Genomic DNA, 20,377 nt, shown 5'->3' with positions numbered 1-20,377 from the left:
TCACCATATTGATAACTTGACCCTGGACTGTTACAATGACACTGACTCTGGATTTGCCTCTAATAAATCTTGCTGTTCCCTGCACATGCACCCGCCTCCTTACCGTTCAACGTTACACTTTGTGGGAACTGACATACGACTTATGAAAATTTCAATAACCATATCATAATGACCTCTAAGGGTAGTTTTCATGTTTATTCTGGAATCCTTTGGAGTTTTTTAGCAAGTCTAATGCTAAATACAAGTTTAATAGTATTAAAAATATACTCTTGACACTATTATCAAGTTACATACTCTGCATTCAATCTGTTTTATCTGCTTTTAATTTCAGATGAGCTCCAACACTTGCAGTAAATATTTTTTCAGAAGAAGCATGTGCTTGTACCATTTATTCAGTTCATTTAAAGTCAGTTTTATTTGTAAAGGGCTTTTTAAGACAGTTTTACAGAATATGGCTATATAGAGCTATATATACAATTATATAGAGAATCTTGTGTTCGTCTGGTGTGTGTGTGTGTGTGTGTGTGTGTGTGTCTGTTTCATTCCAGATCCAGTTTCCAGTTCCAGATTCCATTACAGAGTTTTGTGTTTGCAGAAAATCAGAAGAAAAGACTTCGCCCACCTCGAGGAGAAATAAAGGAAGAAGGCATTAATGTTTGCTTGAGATGTTTGTTAGTAGTGTTTTATGTTACTTAGCGTATGACCATTTGGACTTTGCTCTTGACTTTGCCCTAATAGTTAGTTTTTGCCATTGTGTATTTGTATATATTCCACTTTGTTCCTTTTGTTGTGTTTTATTACTGGTAAATAGGAAGTGACTGCTGTTTTACTTGGTGTGTGGGTTTGCCCTGTGTTTTCCACCTAGTGAGTAAGTCAAGTTGTATGTGTATTTTTCTTTTGTCTGTTTAGGTTTAGTGAGTGTCTTTTTGGTTTCTAGTGTGGGTTTGTTTGTTGTTTTGGCCTGGGTCACTCTTGAGATCATAGTCCAGTGTCACACTGTTTCTAGTCTGTTGTACAATACATTGTATATCATTGAATTGCTTTGGTTTGTCACTGTCTGACTTCAATTCCACCACACACTTGATTTGCCCTTTTCCTCACACTTCCTGTTATAGCCTGGAACCTAGAAGAGGTCATAACACTGGCCCCTAGTCAGTATGCCAAGGTGGCAGTGGGAAGGAAAAACTCCATAGATGAAGAAACCTTGAGAGGAACCAAGGCTCAGCATGGGATGAGACAGAAATACACAGACACTCATGGATAAAATCAGTCTAGAGATCAAAACCAGAGCAGAACACACAATGCCAACAGGGGAGTTCAAGAGCAGAACCAAAAGCTTTCCACAGAGACTGCACAGCCTCTTCAGTCCATGTCTATAGGCACACACTGCTCTCCCCTATAAGGCCTGCAGGCTCTGTGCAAGACCTACAGTTTCCTAGGCATCACACAAGATGAAGGCCAGTAAAGCCAGCTCAGATAGCATGCTACTCAAACTGATCACTCCCAGCTGGGTCACCTGGGAACTGATCTCTCCCATCTTGGCCACCTGGAAGACAATACTCAAAAGTCCCAAAAATCACTGGTGATGTGTTCCAACGCTGAGATGCCCTTGTACCTGTAGTGCCATGAGATTTGCTGTCTCTGGCTTGGTGGAGCTGAGACATTACAGACTTGGCTTGTGTAAAAACAGCTGGAGTTTCATCCAAGCGGAACAACCACCTACCAGTGTCTTGATCTCTCGCTGCGTCCTTCTTGGGCTGTTCATTCTGTAACAGTGAGCAGTAAGAAGGTGGACATGTGCAGAGAAAAATTAGATTTATTAGGAGCAAGAGTCAGTGTCGCAACAGTCCAGGGTCAAGTTACCAATATGGGGAGTCCAGGTGACCTATGATGGCTCTCCCTGCTGAACGTGAGGCAGACACTGCTGAAGGCGGAGCCAGTCCAAGCCTGATTCTGAACCTAATTCTGAGCCCACTGCAACCCCAACACAGAAGACCAAGTTTCCGGTGAACAAGACTGCCTTGGATCCTAAAAAAAAAAAAGGGGGGGGGGGGGGGTGTCATAGTGAAATTACAGCATGCCTTGGTAATTGTTCATCCACAGTTATGTAAAAAGCAATATTGTTTTTCACTAACTTATTGAATATATGAGAGATCATGGCAAATGCATTTGTCACAAGGCAGGCAGGACTGATGTTCTTGTTATCAAAGTGCAGAAAGGACATGATATCTCTGAATTTCTTTTGAGACATTGTCTCTTTGAAAATTCGATTTCCCAAGTCAAAAGACAAGTATTTATCCAGTTTCATGCTTTTAGCGCCCTTTTTACCTTTTCAAATAAATGAGGCCCACAAATGCTTTCAGTTCATCACCTGTTTGAACTTATCTTTATTACAATCAGCTTTGCTCAAACTGTGTATTCACCACAACTACACAGTGAGCTGGAGACATGTGGACTAATTTATACCTTTCAGTGTCTCAGGAATGCTATTCTGAAAACAACGATTATAACAGCTCCCCCTGTTCCAGTATCTACTGTAGCAGATGCAGCATACATACAGAAACCATTTCCAGAAGGTCCAGGGATTGCACAGGATCAGTGCATGTACAACTACAAACCAAGCACAGCAAGAATATGTGTAGAGAGAGAGCTTTTGGCAGAATAAAAGCCAGATGGCATTTCCTCCTCTAGAGAAAATCAATATGGAGGAAGGAGAGGAGCCAGTCTTTGATCATTCAACAGGTCAAGATATTCACAGGGCTTTAACACATTACTTCAGTCAAATTTAAAATGTAAAAATGATGCCATGAATAGAAGCTCCCTGATTATATGCTGAAGGCATAGAAGATGATTGGTGAGCTGGAGTGAGTAAGTGCAAGGTGGGTGTGTCCTCTGTGGTGCAGGTGTTTTTTTGCTGACAGAAATCGCTGAAGTATTTTGCGACAGTGCATTTGAAAATGTGACATCTGTAACAAATGTAATAAAATAAATGCTTCTCTCAAAAGCACAAAGTGCTTTATTTTTAATGTAATATTTTGTAAAGTACACACGTGGATAAAGAAATCTGCCACTTTCACACCAAAAACTTTATGACCAAATTTTAAATGCTGATTTCCAGCAAGTCCAAAAAATTACAAATTCTCCTAAATACAAAAGTACACAGTATTATTGAACTTATTGCATTTAAAAGTCACCACTTTTTAAAATCTCAATCAGGTTGTATCACGCTATATGTGAGACAAAGGATCTCTGTCAGAGAATGTTGCTGAAGACTGTATCTTCAACATAAATGTAAAGAATACATAATTTGGATGTCTAATACAATTGTCCAAAATGAAATCAAACTAACATGCTAGTAAAATACCTAACTAGTAAAAGCTATAACAGAGAAGCTCTGATGACCAAATTCTAATGTAACGTTATTTAAAAACCAAACTAAAATTACTTCTATGTTAATGCAGAATTTAGTGTTAATGGATGCATTGTTATTTTCATTTCCACAATTCTCCTGGGGGGATTAGAGCCCCATTCATAAATTTATAGTGATGCTTCTATTTCCAGATATCTAAAGGTACAACAGTCTCTTTGTGAGGCTACACAGTTTCACATGCAGCCATTTTTCTCAAATTGTTTTTAATCTGTGAAAATTGTAGCTGGTTATGGCAAGCCTAGAGGTTCTATGTGTGAAACAGATCACAGAGTGGACATGGACCACTTTCTTTTCACAATGCACAAATCAAGCGGGGCATGCCATGTAGCACAAACAAACTGATCAGACCTTCTCAATAGGTGGGAAGGTTTGATTAATTTTGGGGGCCCTTTGGATGGGTCTGAGTTTGTTTCTCTTGTTCCCATATGCAAAAGAAATCATGACACAGTGGTCCTAGTAGTAATAGTTCAAATGGGAAAACACCCTAAGGTGTTTTTGACAGAAGCTTTTAAAGAGTGATGGCCAGTGATATGTAGACTAGCAAGGCTGACTGGTATGGCCTGATAGAGAGTGCAGCAGGGGATGAGTCAGAGAGAAACAAGAGGAGAGAATGTGGGGAGGACAGTCAGAGTGATGCACATCACATAAAAAAAAAGTGAATCATACAAGTATTTACCCTTAGGTGTAAATCTGACTAAACAGAGAATCTCAAATGAAACACGTATGCCAGATAAATATACATATGAGAATTCCTTCAGCAGAAAAGCAAACATTCATAGGAATTTGACAGAGGAATCTTGGGTTCTTATGGTAAACTGTAAGTGATGATACAAGACAAAAGAAGACTTTATTGATCCCAAAGGAAATTGCAATTGTTGTTCTATAGTATGATGATATTCTGATGATGAAGTTCTATAGTACTTATGTGACCTCTGTGCTCCGCCACAATCAATGATCCACACTAGATTCTAGTGATGAAGGTGTATCCTATTATTTTCCACACTGCAATGAGTTCAGCAACCACAGTTAATAGACTATATTTGGGACATGACTGCTACGTCTCGCTCTGCTGTGAACCTAAGGGAGGAGCAGTACCAAACTTCTCACACAACACAGACACCAAAGATACCCTGTACACCTCTTACAATAAAACACTGTTCCAATCACTCAAAGAAAGCAGCAACAAGAAATATTAACAAAAAGAAGCTAAACATGCACTGACCTGGTGTCTAAAATGAGAGAACATCCTTCATAAAACAAAAGTTTTAAACGCAGAGTCAAAATTATATACAACTTTGTCATTCATTTCACAAAAAGATGTGGGGGCCCAAACAACTCTTCCAACCCTAGTGGGAGTTGGAATCGGCTGCAAGTGTTACGAACCCCAGGAACAACCCTCAGCCACACCCACTCACCCACACCCCCGATCTGACTCACCGGAATTCTAGCACACACCTGATTCCTATTCTCTTCATTACCTACCCCTTTATAAGCTTCTTCTCCCTGCATACTAGTTGTGAAGTATTGCTCCTAAATGGCATACCAAGCGTTTCCTCATCCTGTGTGTTTTCTTGGTTATTGAATCCTGCCTGATTCTAGACCTCGTCTCCTGCCTGATCCTTGGACACCGCCTGAACGCGACCCCGGACTGATCCAAGCACGCTTACCTGTCTGACTGCACATATTAATTTGGTTGCTAAAATAAAAACTCTGCAACTGGATCTTCTTCTACATGTGTGCATTCATTACAGCAAGCAGATAATTAGGTCTTGAGTGACAGTGTGTATTGAGACTGAGTATGGTTGTTCATGATCAGGTGGAGTAATAGACTGAGGTTGAAGTGTTACATTGTTGTCTGTGGAGCATAAACTAAAATGGCAAGGGTCTGAAAGGCTAGAGCCACTGGGTGGGGAACTAGAATTAGAGACTGTGTCTAGCAAAACACAACATATCAACATATCTATGTCAACATATCACGAACCAGAGATGTGCTGAAAGATAACATCAACAGGGAGTCGAGGGACCCTCCCAAACATGAGACAGAATGGTGTGACACCAGTAGTCTCATGTTCTGTACAATTCTAACAAAAATGTCAATATCTGAAGCATACTCCTCCACCTTGCTTTAGACTGAGGAGGCAGAAACCTAATCATGTTGCCAAATTTATGTTAAATCTCTCCACAATGCTGTTCCCTACAGGGTGATATGGTGTCATGTGTGACTTCCGTATTTCAGCAATGTCTAATAGTTCCTGAATGAGTCTGCTTTCAAAATTGGCACCTTTGGTCAGGTAAGCATGGGAAATACATAAATGAGAAAAAAGTCATTCCATAGATGGTGTGCCACTGGCTTGGTAGATTGTTTCTTGCATGGAAAAGCATGTGCCATCTTGGAAAAGTGATCAATAACAACCAGGACATCAACAGACTTATCATCCTGCTCTGCAGTCCAAAAATCTTTCCAAACTAGTTCCATAGGCTCGGAGATCACAATGTTGTGAGCGGCGCATAAGCATGTGTATCAGGTGTACCCACTATGCATCTGGGACAGGTCTTAATATGGTTAACAATGTTGCACTGCATGCCATTACAAAAACAACTCACTAAAGAAACACTAAGGACAGCATGCGAGAATGACCACAATGAGCTGTTGCATCATGGAGACCATGCAAAATGTGTTTCATTAGGTTGTCAGGAACAATAAAAAGGAAGTGTTTCTTGTTTGTGTAGCGATCTCACTTTATACAACATACCATTCCTAATGGTAAGGTGATTCCAATACATAAAAAATTCCATGACATTTCGAAGCTCAATGGCCCACTCTCGATTGCTACATACAACATGCACATAGAACATGGTCCTGCATTTTGTACCATTTTGCTCTTGTAAACAGTGAAGAGTCAACTTTGAAGGATAACAATGGCTTGATCTTCTCCCAGAAGTTGGACAGTTGCAGTTCCTTTTCCCTTCGTTTGGCTCACAACACCAGTGCAATGCATGTCAAAGAAGGCAGAAATCTCATCAGATGCAACAAAGCTTCCCATGACTGTCAACATGTTTATGTTTAAAACCTCTTCTTTTATGTCCTGCACAGCCTGACAATTGCTGGACAACCTGAAAGCATCTTGAACAGTTCCACCACTAACACCAGTGACTTGACTGAGGAGTGACACATGGGGCTTCGACACAAGACTGTAGCTAACACATGACTGAACAAATGGCTGCCAGCTCCGTGCATTGGCCACAACATTCTTAGTGCCAGGAATGTACTTCAAATCAAAGCTGTACAATGTTAGGTTGGCTACACATTGTAGTTCACATGTATCAAACCATTGCTTGGTCAATATGTACTGTATGTCAAGGGGTTATTATCTGTCCAAACTGGAAAGTGGATGCCTTTCAACAATGGCTAAACTTGTCACAAATCTCCCATTTCAGCACTAGTCATTCTAATCTATGGTCAGGATAGTTTGTCTGAGATTTGTAGTTTTATTGCAAAGGACACATGGGCAACATTCCCAACATGTGGCATCTGTAAGAAAATTGCCCCAATCCCATCAGCATGTATGGTCAGAATAAATGGGCCAAAGTACCACTTCATGAGGTCTTACTTCAGCATCATGAAAGCCATTCCATGGATTTACCATTGGGAGATAACAAGACATTCTCCACTTCCCTTTGGTTCTGTGGCCTCCCCTTACCATAACGTGTGGATGTCTCAGCCGTGAGTCTAAATTGGGGTTTGGTCTTTGCAGAGCATGTACTGCTGACAATACATGACTATATGTAACCAGGTGAAGAATAAAGAAGGGTACATGAACCAGAACATGAGTGTAGGTTTTGAGGATGCAACTGTGTGATGTCATTCCTCATAACATTGGAAGCCTGACAGAAGGTGGAAATAGTTGATGGTGAGGGAATTGATGGTTGTTATCAAAAGGCATCCTGACTGGATGTTGATAAGAGGCAGGTAATATATATATATATAATTATTATTATTTTATTATTATTATTATTATTATTATTATTATTATTATTATTATTATTATGTGCTTTATGAAGTGACAATATTATATGAAAATAAATTTAAAGAAACACAATGACGGATCCTCAAAATAGTTTTAATGACTTAAAAAAATTATTTAATTGTGAAATATTCACGTGATTAAAGTAAATAAAAGTTTCGAGTCTTAAACGATTATGTACTACCCAGTCTTTAATGTCTGCTCTGCTCCGCTGCTGGTCATGTGTTGAAACTCAAACATGCATATGGGTCTTGGTTTCATGTCTCTTATTGTCTCTCACCCACTCACTCACTCACTCACTCACCCTCTGCTCCGATCAGCTGCTGGTCATGTACTGATACTCAAACATGCGTATGGGTCTCGGTTTTCTCTCTCTCTCTCTCTCTCTCTCTCTCTCTCTCACTCACCCACTCACTCACTCACCCATCCCACTCTCTCCCATTGGCTGATTCTCTAAGAAGTCACACCCCTCCCCTCCCCCCTCAACATACACACACACACACACACACACACACACACACACCATCACCACCACCATGCAGGAAACCCCCTCTCAAAACCAAATTCCTCCCAGGGGTCAGAACTAGGCCAGAAAGATCAAATTTTGGTGCCTTTTTTTTCTTTGTACCCAGACACCCAGTATGACCAATCCTGTGTAGCATGCAACTCCCCCATAAAACCAGACCCTCATACCCACTCATTTAAGTTTAGTTGTGTCCCCCAGTGTATGAGTAGGAATCATTGAAAGAATTCTTTAATAGTGAAATAATAATACTATCAAATAATGTCAACAATTCCCGTATATCCGTACACACCTAAAAAATGATTCGCTGCTATGGAAAGAATCAAGAAATTGGTGTGGAGTGACTCAATGAATTATTGGTTATTGAAAGATAATCGTAATGTGGGATACGTTTTTGATGCGGAAAAATGCAAGGTAACGCTTTTCACGATCTCAGAGCTGGGTGAGACCCATTGGACACGAACTATAGAACAAGTGGTGTTTCACCACCATGACTGGAAAGAGTTCAGAAGATGGCGCATGGAGTTTGACTATGTTAACGAGAAAGAGCTGTGGTGTTCCGAGGGTCGTTCGAGCTGTGATCGGGAATCTGATGTATAGAATTATTGATGAAGATATGACAGAAAACTGTCACAGCTGTGCTATTGACCATCCTAGTCAACGTCAGCACACATGCCTGTACGAGCCGGATGAATCCTATTTCAGCCTCAACACACCTAAGCTGATAAAAAAAACTGTTCAAGCCGTGGTTCATACACACTCTAGCCAGAGCTTTGAAGCTGTGCGGCATTCAGGTACCTCATTCCTCTAGCAAGATTCAGGCAATCGCTGAGGCAGTGGTAACCGACCTGCAGGAGAAACAGAACATCAAATCCGCACTCAAAGAGTTCATAGAAAAAAATGACGATGAAAAGGTTGATGTATATAAACCTTTGATTGCATGCTTTCATTTTTAATTGAACATAACGTAAACATAACCTCTTTTGCTGAAAAGATGCTAATTAAACCATAATCCATTCTAGCACTCTCTTCATTGTGTTTCAATCATTTCGCCATGACTGAACGTCTGCTGAAAAATATTTACTACACTTCTTCAAACCCGGGATCCTATGGAGGGGTCGAGAGTCTGCAAAGGTCCGTGGTGGATGAAATCGGTAAACGGGTTGGTGATAAGGAAATCAAAAAGCAGCTCAGGATGCGTACACACTACATAAACCGATCTCTATGAAATTTAAAAGAAACAGAGTCATTGTGAAAAACATAGATGAACAATGGCAGGCCAATTTGGTGGACATGACCAACATAGCAGAACATAACAGGGGCATGAAATTTATGCTAACGTGTATAGATATACTTTCCAAGTATGCTTGGGTACGTGTGATGAAAAACAAGACAAGTGCCGAGGTTACCAAAACCTTTGTATTGATTCTAAAAGAAGACAGAGTTCCTAAAAAACTTCAGACTAATGAAGGGAAGAATTTTGTAATAAAAGTTTCAAAACATGAATGAAAAAACGTAACGTTAATCACCTTGCTACCAGGACGGGGCAAAAAGCATCAGTGTGTGAACGGTTCAACAGGACATTGAAAACCAGAATGTGGAGATACTTGACAGCCGCCAATAAGAGAAAATACATTGATGTGTTACAGGACTTGGTTCATGCTTGGTTCATGCAGTTATCACAGTAGTATTAAAATGAAACCCGTTGAAGTGAAAGAAGGAAATTCCTTCATGTTGTTTTATAACCTTGTATGGGCTGTTTCAACAGAAAAAGCTGGAAAAACTAAGAGTCGGTGATACCATCAGAATTTCACGATTAAAACGACAGTTAGAGAAAGGGTATGAGCAGAACTTTACGGATGAATATTTTACCATTTCTGAATGTCTAAGGAGAGACCCTCCTGCATACAAATTACAGGATTTCAATGGGGAAAATATAGATGGGACCTTTTATGAACAGGAGCTGCAAAAGATTAGAGTGGGAAAAGACAAAGCCTTTAAAATAGAAAAAAAAAATATCTGAAAAAACTAGGAACCGAAAAAAAGACGTGCTTGATCAAGTGGGTTGGGTGGCCGGATAAATGTAACTCCTGGATTCCGGCCGAGGACGTCCTTAACATTGTGAAAGTTTAAAAGGGCGGGTGCTAAATCAAAATGAAATTATAATCTGATCACCATGGAAGAGAGCGGATTCTACGTGACTCTGTCAAGCAATGTCACCAAAGACATTTACCCTGATAATAAGATTTTGTGCTACACAACCAAATTTCTGAAGCCGATAGAGTTGGTGGGGGGATGGGTGGTCGCACTCACCGAGGTACAATACCCATACATGTACTCGCTGAAGGAGCTGGACATGGAAAGTGTCTTTTTTGTTAAACTCTCTGCAGAAGGAGAAAATGGTATGGTATTTACATGTCTTCTGAACCAAGGGTATTATAATAGTATAGAACATCTGGTTAAGGAAATGAATAAGGAGATAAAAAGTTTATCTCTTGATCTAAAAATAGATTACCAACCCGTGAAACACAAAATTTGTCTGATGACTAGCAAACCCTACTCGCTATGGACTCAAGGAAACCTTTCACTCATTCTGGGGCTGGATCATAAACCTCTCACACGTGACGAGCCAGAAGCACCATTCCCTGCTGACATTCACGTGGGGTTTTACACCATGTTCATATATACGGATATTATACAATATCAGAGAGTAGGGGACAATTTTGTTCCCTTGCTGACATGTGTACATATAACTGGGAAGAACAATGAAATCATCACTTTAATGTACAACAAGCCACACTATGTACCTGTTAGCAAATCTCCCATAAGCGATATTACCATCGAAGTGAAATCTGATCAAAACGTTCATATACATTTTCTGTACGGGAAATTGTGGCAAAGCTTCACTTTAGACCTGCAAAACACACATTTCGTATTTGATTAAATAAACAATCTTTTTTTTTTTTAAATGATCGGTGCAAGTTGAATCCTCAGGTCTATGTGCACTACTACAAGCATCAGGCAGAGAATGGACTTCCCGGGTTTGCAGGAACCCCGATGATGTATGGTTCCAGGCTCGGTGGTATATTCAATGCGCTATATAGGATAGCTGTATTAAAAGAGGCATCTCTATAGCAAAACCTCATTTAAAATCTGCCGCAAAAGTAATTGTAAGTGACGTGGGAAGTAATATTATCGCTCGTAAAACGCATGCGCAAGAAGGGTCAGGACTAGCGGCTATCGCTTACAAGAACGCTACACGTGCTCTGGGAAGGTGTGCTGTATCCATAAATAAAAATCATAAGATCACCAAGATTAAAGTCAGTGTGAAAAAGAACAGACCAAGAAGCAACAAGCATTCTTCATCCTCTTCCTCTAACAAATGAAGAAAACAGAACATATTCTAATGCTATGGCCTTCCTGCATAGTCTGTCGACCAAGTGCACCAAGTCGGAAATAGACATTTTCACATTACCTTACACCCAAACAAGTATCAAAAAGTACATATACGTCAAAATCTCACCGCTTTCAGCCATTATCGACAATTCTCCAATCAAATTTTACATGGCAGGCAATGGAGATGATTATCTGGACTTACATCTAAGATGTAAAATCACAAACCTTGACAGGAGTAACGTTGCTAATGATGCTAAGGTTGGCGTGGTAAACTATCCTATAGCATCTCTATTTTCACAAGTTGATGTTATGTTGGGTGACTGTCTCATCAACCAAGTGAGTAACTCATACCCCTACAGAGCTGTCATCGAATGTCTTTTGAATTATAGTAGGGACACCCTCGAAACAGTTTTCTGCCAGATTGTTTTACAAAGACACGTCAGGGCAAATGGAGGTGAAGGACCCGACAGGGCATAACCCCAGACTCAGGACCAGAGCCACTTTCAGTTCGAAAGTAAAACCTTTGACTTGATCGGTAACATACACTCTGACATATTTTTTCAGGATAAACTTTTACTGAACGGCATTGATATGAAACTTGAAATGGTGCGGAGTAAAGATGAGTTTTGTCTAATGAAAGAAATAATAATGAACAAGGAATTATAAAAAATAATTCCAAGAGATTATAGGAGATAATCTCAAAAGACTATAAGAGATAGTCAATGATTGTTCATTGTACTGGTTATGATGATCACAGATGTTCACCTAGTTGAAGTGAAGCACTAGGAGCCTTATACTGACAAGTATTTGTGTTTAGTGAAGACACACCGGTGTGCAGGGAACAGTCTGATGAGCATATGTAACAGACACATACTGTTAAATATATTCTGTATTGTGTTTCTGGTCGTTGTCCTTACTGTAATTTATTACTTAGTAAAGTTTATTGTCTAAAGCTTATGTGAAACATTGTCTGTGCTTTGAATTAAATGCCAAATCATAAGAACAATTTTCAATCTCTAGATATCATGAACATTCGCTGGTAAAAGATACTATATATAAATATGTGTATTTACAAGATGGGACAAAACCATAGTAAAAACAAAAATAAAAGGGGCCAATAAACTTTACCAGCTAAGGGTCAGGATCCAGCTCCACCCCCCCCCCCCCCCTTCACACATGAGTTGAAGAGAACAGGATGTTGTTTTGACAGTCCAAATGTTCAGTTCATGAAGGTCAATTATGGAGAATGTTTAGCACAGTTCGACTAATGGGCTAAGGACTATGGGTTCCCAGATAAGGAAGGTCTGAGCACTAGACAGATAGAACAACTCAAAGTGAAATTAGAACAAAATGAAAAGAAGGTATGGGTAGATAAAGTGTTTTTAGCAGACTGGAAGGCGTTGGGACCTGGCAGATGGAGGCACATAAAAGAGAGAGGCAACCGGCAGGCAAAATTAGAATGTACAAGCAAGAAGATGGGGAAACAGTGAACTCCTATCTCGCATGTCTTATAGAGCTGCATGAGAAACACTGTGGCATTGAAAAGCCAGAAGCACTATCAGCGGGTGAAAGCTCCGGGAGTATGGGAGGCCCATCTTTGAAATAGCTTCATAAATGGCCTGCAACCAGATATTGCACACACAATGAAGCAGCTTTGTATCTTGTGGGAAACTGTAAATCTCACAAAGCTCGAGCAGTATGCTGTACATGCTGAGAAACTGCTGAAGGGCAAGGGAAAAGCAAAAGAATGAGAATCGGCAAAAAGATCTGTACATAGCCACCCTCATGATGTTCCAAGCTACACATTCACATGAGGGAGGAAGAAGAAGAGGCAATGGATGAGGAAGAGGAAGAGGGGGAATGGAGGATATGAGTCAGGCTGACAGAGATGGGCCTGTTTCACTTGTGGGAGCTTTGGACACTTTGCTAAAAACTGTCCCAAGGAGGAGGAAGAAGACAGCCCAGTCTCCATACAAGATCAAGCAGAGTGATGGGCAGAGGATGGCCCTCCACTGGGAGCAGGGAATGTAACACACAACACCAGCAAAATCAGTTAGCTCACATTAGTCAGGATACATAACATACCACAAAGCACACACATGCAGAGCAGAAAGACGAGCCCCAAATGCCCAAACAAGGAAAGGTTGATGACAATGAAGAAGTTAAACTGTCAGAAAATGCTTGTATACCCTATAACCAACTACTGTGTATTCCATGAACTATTGATGGGGAGTTGTTCAAATTTTTAGTAAACACTCTCTGTTCCTCGTGCCGTCTCCCTGCTCCTGCTGGAGAACATCACATATGTTGACACAGAGGTGGCTCAAGTACAACATGGTTTTTCTAGACATGCCAAACATCACAGTTAAGAGATGTACAGTGCTTAACCCTGCTACATTACATGACAGAGGACATTAGGGAACCTCATGAATGTATCTCATTAACTAACCACTAATGCTTTCCCTGGATCGATCTGAAGGATGAACACCTCCTGAACCCTGATTTGATTATGTATGTAGATTGGTCAGCATCCAGAGATCAGACACTATGAAAAACAATGTGGGCTATGTGGTGGTCACAGATCACGAGGTACTGAAAGCAGCACCTCTCCCATAACATCTCTCTGCACAAGCACTCAGCTCCATGCATTAATAGAAGCATGTAAAATAGCTAAGAATCACTCAGACACCATATACACTGGCAGCAGGTATGCCTTCGGTGGAACTCACAACTTTGACAGCATCTGGAAATTTCTCACAAGCTGAGGCACTCCAATAGCCCATCATCAACTCATATATGACCTCCTGGATGCCATCCAACTGTCCAAAGCAATTGCAGTATGTAAATGTTCAGCTCATACTAATGAATCTGATCCAGTCTCTCTAGGTAACACACGAACAGTTGCAGCAGCCAAGAACGCAGCACTAATGAAGAACGAACTAACTGTTTCTTGCCCACAGCTTGTGACCCCTCCCTTACACCTAACAGAACTCCAAGCCAGAGCCACAATGGACGGGAAAGCGCTCTAGAGGAAGTCTGGATGTATCCTCAAAGAAGGGGTGTGGGCATGTGCGCAAGGGGCGTCCGTGCTTACCCAAATGCATGTTTCCATTCTTCGCTAAGTTGACGGATGGTAAAGCACGTGTCAAATGGGGGAGAAGTCAACCAAAGAAAAAGTAAACAAAAAAATGGTTCAGTAAGGGTTTTTCTAATTGCTCTCAAACTTTTTAAACAATGTGTTATTTGCGCACAACACAACGCAGGACGAGGTTTTAAAGTGGAACAGGCAGCACACCCTATACCAGCCATTTGATCATTTACAAATGGACTTTATAGAACTGACACCTAGTGAGGGAAAGAAATATTGTCTGGTAATAGTCAATAGGTTCTCCAAATGGATCAAGTTTTTCCCAACAGCAAAGCAAGACTCTGATGCTGTTGTAAAACACTTCTGAGAGATATAATTCCAAGATGGGGTATATCTAGTAAGATATCTAGTAACAATGGTAGACCCTTTGTAAGCGAAGCATTGAAAATGGTGGGAAAATTCCTGGGAATAGATCTAAAACAGCATTGTGCTTACCATCCAGCTAGTGCAGGGGTAGTAGAGAGGGAAAATGGCACCTTGAAGAATAAATTGAGCAAGGCATGTGCAGAAACGGGGCTAGGATGGACTAAGGTCCTCCCTGTAGTACTCATGCAAATGAGACTACAGATTAGACCAAAACACAGGCTATGCCCATTTGAAATTTCATTCGGACGACCACCCAACACTGGAAACCTTGCATATCTGACCCACCCATGTGTGATGATGCTATACTGAACTATTGCGCAACCCTGTCCTGTGCTGTTGAATCTATTCACAAGCAGGTGAAAGCAGCCCTACCGGCTCCAGCAACAGGACCCCTGTAACGAATGCACACAAATAGAAGAAGATCCTGTTGCAGAGGTTTTATTTTAGCAACCAAATTAATACGCATAGTCAGACAGGTAAGCATGGTAGGGTCAGTCCAGGGTCGATGCATGGGGTAGCGTTCAGGAGGTGTCCGAGGGTCAGGCAGGACATGAGGTCTAGAAAGCAGGCAGCAGTTAATAACCGAGAAAACACACAGGATGAGGAAACGTTCGGTATGCCACATAGGAGCAATACTTCACGACTAGTATTCGGGGAGAAGAAGCTTATAAATGGGTAGGTAATGATGGAAATGGGAATCAGGTGTGTGCTAGAATTCCAGGGAATCAGATCGGAGGTGTGTGCGAGTGGGAGTGGCTGTGCGGGGCTGAGGGTTGTTCCTGGGGTTCGTAACAACCCCTACATGACCTGAAACCCAGGAACTGGTTGGCAATCTGAGATTTCCGAAGAATGAGGTAGAACAAGCCTAGGTGGACTGGACCATTTCAAGTAATACTTACTACACACACAGCAGTGAAGAAAGCAGGAAGAACCACGTGGGTCCATGCCAGTCACTACATGAGAGTCCCTGAAATAGCGGAACAACCCAAATCAGAAGAACCAAATCAGCCAGACCAATAGATAAGGTGTACCTGTTAATAACAACCCGTGGGTACCACTAAGCCCCGGTGAGGTGGAAAGAGTGCAGATTGGGAATACCCGCACTCTGAGCACCAACAAAGGTCAAGAAGGACAAGGTTCTACCCTAAATGGACTACACTTAAGATCTGACATTTTGTGAAATAGGACCTAGTGTCCAGACACATTTCCATTGATAAATATTACAAACAAATAACTATGACATCCCCACAACATCTGATAATTCTGCTTGCCTCCTTGCTGTACTTGATAAGCCAAAGGGGAGTGGTGAGCAGATTTTACACTCGTTAAAATATAGCAGGTGACCTGCGGGGTCCCGATAATAAAAAAATAGTTGTATTAAAGTGGGAGAAACAGGACTGTTCACATATGGGTATAGTGAGGTGCAGGTCAGTGAGAAAGAAGAAAATACCAACGAGGTAAATTGGACAAATCCGAGGATGACTGATTCAGGCATATATTGGTGCTGTGTTGAATGAACTGGCAGAGATTATTGCACAGAGGTGACATTGATAGTGACCCCAGAGTCATCCCCAGATCCTGAGGCATTGACTGATGAGGATGATCCTCAGAAACATGATGAAAATTAAGATGAAATAAGGGCCAAAGCATTATCAGTTATAGTCCCAGAACACACCCATAGCAGCCCAAGACATGCTGTATCACAATGTCATGGCAATATGGCCTGCGCTTTGGCAGTACTGCAGAAGGAGGCATCACCATTTACTGCAGAATGCCCCTCTGGCAACTAACCGTTCCGCACCTGAGTCATTGATGAATCTCATCGCCTACGGCCATCAGATAAGGCATAATTAGACTGTTAATGATCCAGTACATGTTACAACAAAAGACAATCACTACAGCCTTACTTCGATTATCGAGCATATGAAACAAAAATTCAAACACCAAGAGTCACTGAAGAAACAGACTTTGCCTGGCTTCGTAGCATCTTCAGTGGAATGGAGGTCCTTGCATATTTTTGCTGATTAGGCAGTGCATCACCAGGTCAATAAAAGGTATGGTAGGAGATGGTTACCAGCTAGTCAAGATTGGTCCAGAGGACATTCCAGACTGGCCACCCCATCCAAAGGAAGACTACAATCCACCCTTCACTGACATCCCTGATTAAAAACTCCCAATCACTCTGTAAAACAGAATCTATAAATTCCATTTATAGATGCATGAATGTAGTGCATTTCAGTCTTTCCAGCTTGCCATTACACAGAGGCCCTGTCCATCACATAAACAGCCTTAGCCTTTTTCAATGTACAGTTTATGACAGGATAAGTTGAATCAGACTAAAGTCTTATCACTGATGTGAATTTTTGTACTCTTTTTTTCCTGTTAGATGTTTATCTTAAAATGATAAAAGGGGGTAAATGTGGAAGAAATGTATATATATATATAATACGTCAAATATGCAGAGACTGATTTTAACATACTATCTTAATCTGTGAATTGTGTTTGAATGTGCCAGTAAGTGGAAACTGTTTGCAAAACTTGACCCCACACCCTGAAACTGTCTGCAGGTGTTTCTTGTCTTCTCTCCTAGATAACAGAACAAGAGTGTTACTGATAGTGAAGCTACATGTTACTAGATAAGTCTAAACCAGTTAGAACCAGGCTCTCTATCTTTCTAAGGGGTGCCTCACTCACACTGGGCAGAGTGCACTCTCATCATTCTCCTGATGCTTTCACCTCTTCTCTTCTGCTAATTAAATCTTCTTTGACCATGTAAGGACAACTCTGACTCTTTATTAGAGATTACCATGACACTCAGATTACAACATCATTGCAAAAAATACCTAAATCATTCATATTAGCAATAATCAGACCACATCAAAAAATCTAACCCATGTCAGCTGTCAAACTACAGGCCAATCTCAAACCTTCCATTTATTTCCAAGATCCTAGAAAAAGCTGTAGCTCAGCAGTTAAGATTGTACCAGAATTAGAACCAGAGTCATGAGGTCTCACTCAGGGCACAAGCCTCATCATAGTGTAGAGACAGCACTGATTAAAGTAGTTAATGGCCTGTTGTTGGCTTCTGACCAGGATTATGTATCTTTGCTTATATTGCTTGATCTGAGTGAAGCATTTGACACTATAGATCACAACATTTTACTAGATAGACTCGAAAATGTTGTTGGGATTACCCCTTTCCTGGTTTAAATATTATCTAGCTGGTCACTACCAGTTTAACATAAATGGGGACTATTCAGCATACATCAGCATAAGTCCTCGCTCTCTCAAAGGTCTCCCAATCACATCTTCTCTAACAATTATAGATTTTGGAGTCATTCTGGATCCCAGTCTCTTGTTCAAAGCTCATGTAAATAATATTTCTAAGACTACCTTTCTCCACCTCAGGGACATTGCAAAGATTAGGAACATACTCTCCTCACATGATGCAGAAAAGCTAGTCCATGCACTGATCACTTTAAGATTGTGTTAGAATCTGGTTCAAAGTGACTAGTCCTTCAGGTTTCATCTCCTCCAACTTACCCTATGACCCCTGTCCTCTGTAGCTGGCTCAATCCAGGTAAGTCAAGAGACACTGACACCAAGGTAGTGAATCAAGAGAGCTCCACTTTATTGAGGAAAGCACAGAGTATATATGTGTCCTATATCTACTATCTAAATCTACAGGATGATGGGGAAAAGTGAGGCATGTTCTAAGGGTCTACGTAGAAAGGAAAGAGACAAGGTTAGTAAAGATTAGATGTTCTCTGCATGAACGAGCCACGAGCTGTTCCTGTGCCTGCCATGAGCCACTCCTGTGCTTAGAGAGAGACGGAGAGAGAGAAAGAGAAAGGGAGGGGTAAAGGAGACAAGAAGAGGGAGCAGATGACCTCGGGCGACCAGGTCTCAGTCAAGCTGCCATGTCATGGCTGATAGGCAGAGACCTTGCATTGGGTGCCTGAAGACAGAAAGGCTCCAGTATCTAACATGCCCCCTTTGATTCCAAAGGAATCACATATCAGTATATAGACCTTTCTCATACGCAGGCACCAAGGCAACATTAGCATGATTAATCACAGAGGTAGAAATGTGAGTTATGAAAGAAGACAGCAGTGACAATAAGCAGGATCTACAAACAAGAATCAACACAATAATCAGGAGTATGGGAAAACATATGTTTATGAGCCAAGATCCCCAAGGGCCGTCAAGGTCAGTTAACCAACTGAACCAAGAATAATCGGCGGGTGGAGGCTCAGCAATAGCTGTCGTCATGTGTGAAATGATGTCAGTAATGTTGTTATAGTAACTAGGGATGTCAAAGCAACACATTTCATTAATGACCTTGCAGATGCCTCCCTCCTTTGCCAAGAGGAGCTCTAGGGTTAGGCGGTTCTGCAAGACAACGGTACAGATCTTATCTACCTCATCATTGAGCAATGCCAGGGCGTTTTCAGTCCTATTGGCTCAATTAAGTACCTGCTATGCCAAACCATTAATTTTATTAAGGATAATACCTTGGTATTATCTTCTTGGCTAAGATTTTAACCACAGTCTGGGCGTCTTCCTTAGAACAAAGAAACAACAGTCCACTTGAAAAACCTGTCTACAATCACGAGCAGGTACTTCAACTGACCACAAGGTGGCATGTGCATAAAGTCTATCTGTAGACATTGAAAGGGATATTCAGGAGCCGGCAAGGCATTATGTCTGGTTTGTGTTTTACCCTGGTTACTTCTAGAACAGGTTAATGCCATTAATCAGCTCCTCCTCAGTAAACCTGTGCTTTAAACAATGCATCAGAGTGGTCCTGAAATCAGGTCCTGTTAATTGAGCATATTTGGTGCATCCCTTTAAAGCATCCACAAATACATGAACATTAATTGGATCAGGTAAACTGTCACAAATATTTTTAATATCAGTCATGCTAGGAGGCATAATTCTACACAGTTTCTCACCCAACATCATGAATGGAGCAGAACCGTTCACAGGGGGCTGGAGCCATGCCCCGAAGTCTTGCTCTGCTGTAGAGAGGCGAGATTAGGATAGAGGGCTTACTTGTGGGCTTGTCGTCTGCTCCTCCTCCAGAAGCCCCCCTCTCAGCTTACTGATTAAGCTCAGACGTGTCTGTGGCATTTGGCACAGAAACATCTGCCCAAGCAGGAGCCTGTCTTATCAGTGCATGCTTCACAAGTGGAGGAGGGGATCCTTTCAGCTGTGTGGCAGCAAAAACAGCTATTTCAGGCCCAGGTGTCTTATTGGATTTTATCCCATGCGCCTTGTCCGACACCGGCTTGGCCTTACTCCAGGCCTGCCAAGAATTCTTCATATACTGAAAATCCCAGCTAGGGTCCCCATATCCCTCATAAACAAACATAGTACTGAGCACTATAAACTCCCTTTGAAACAAGCCTGTACGTGGATAGAGTTTAAACCCAGCACATTCAATCCAACTAGCCAGACAATCAATGTACAGATCACAATGTGAGCTC

At 41.3% G+C, this 20,377-nt stretch overlaps 1 long non-coding RNA gene across 1 annotated transcript; it reads right to left on the bottom strand.

Moving 5' to 3' along the window:
• Nucleotides 1–304: 304 nt before the first annotated feature.
• Nucleotides 305–19,924, bottom strand: LOC145657365 (uncharacterized). The gene is made up of 4 exons (XR_014122988.1): nt 19,844–19,924; nt 1,864–2,028; nt 1,724–1,766; nt 305–622 (listed from the first exon to the last, which is right to left on the bottom strand). It is a non-coding gene; the product is annotated as an uncharacterized LOC145657365 (long non-coding RNA).
• Nucleotides 19,925–20,377: the final 453 nt, after the last annotated feature.

The sequence above is a fragment of the Electrophorus electricus genome, chromosome 4, assembly GCF_041902795.1.
Source record: "Electrophorus electricus isolate QZ-2024a chromosome 4, ASM4190279v1, whole genome shotgun sequence".
NCBI lineage: Eukaryota > Metazoa > Chordata > Actinopteri > Gymnotiformes > Gymnotidae > Electrophorus > Electrophorus electricus.
This window is presented reverse-complemented; position numbering and strand designations above follow the sequence as displayed.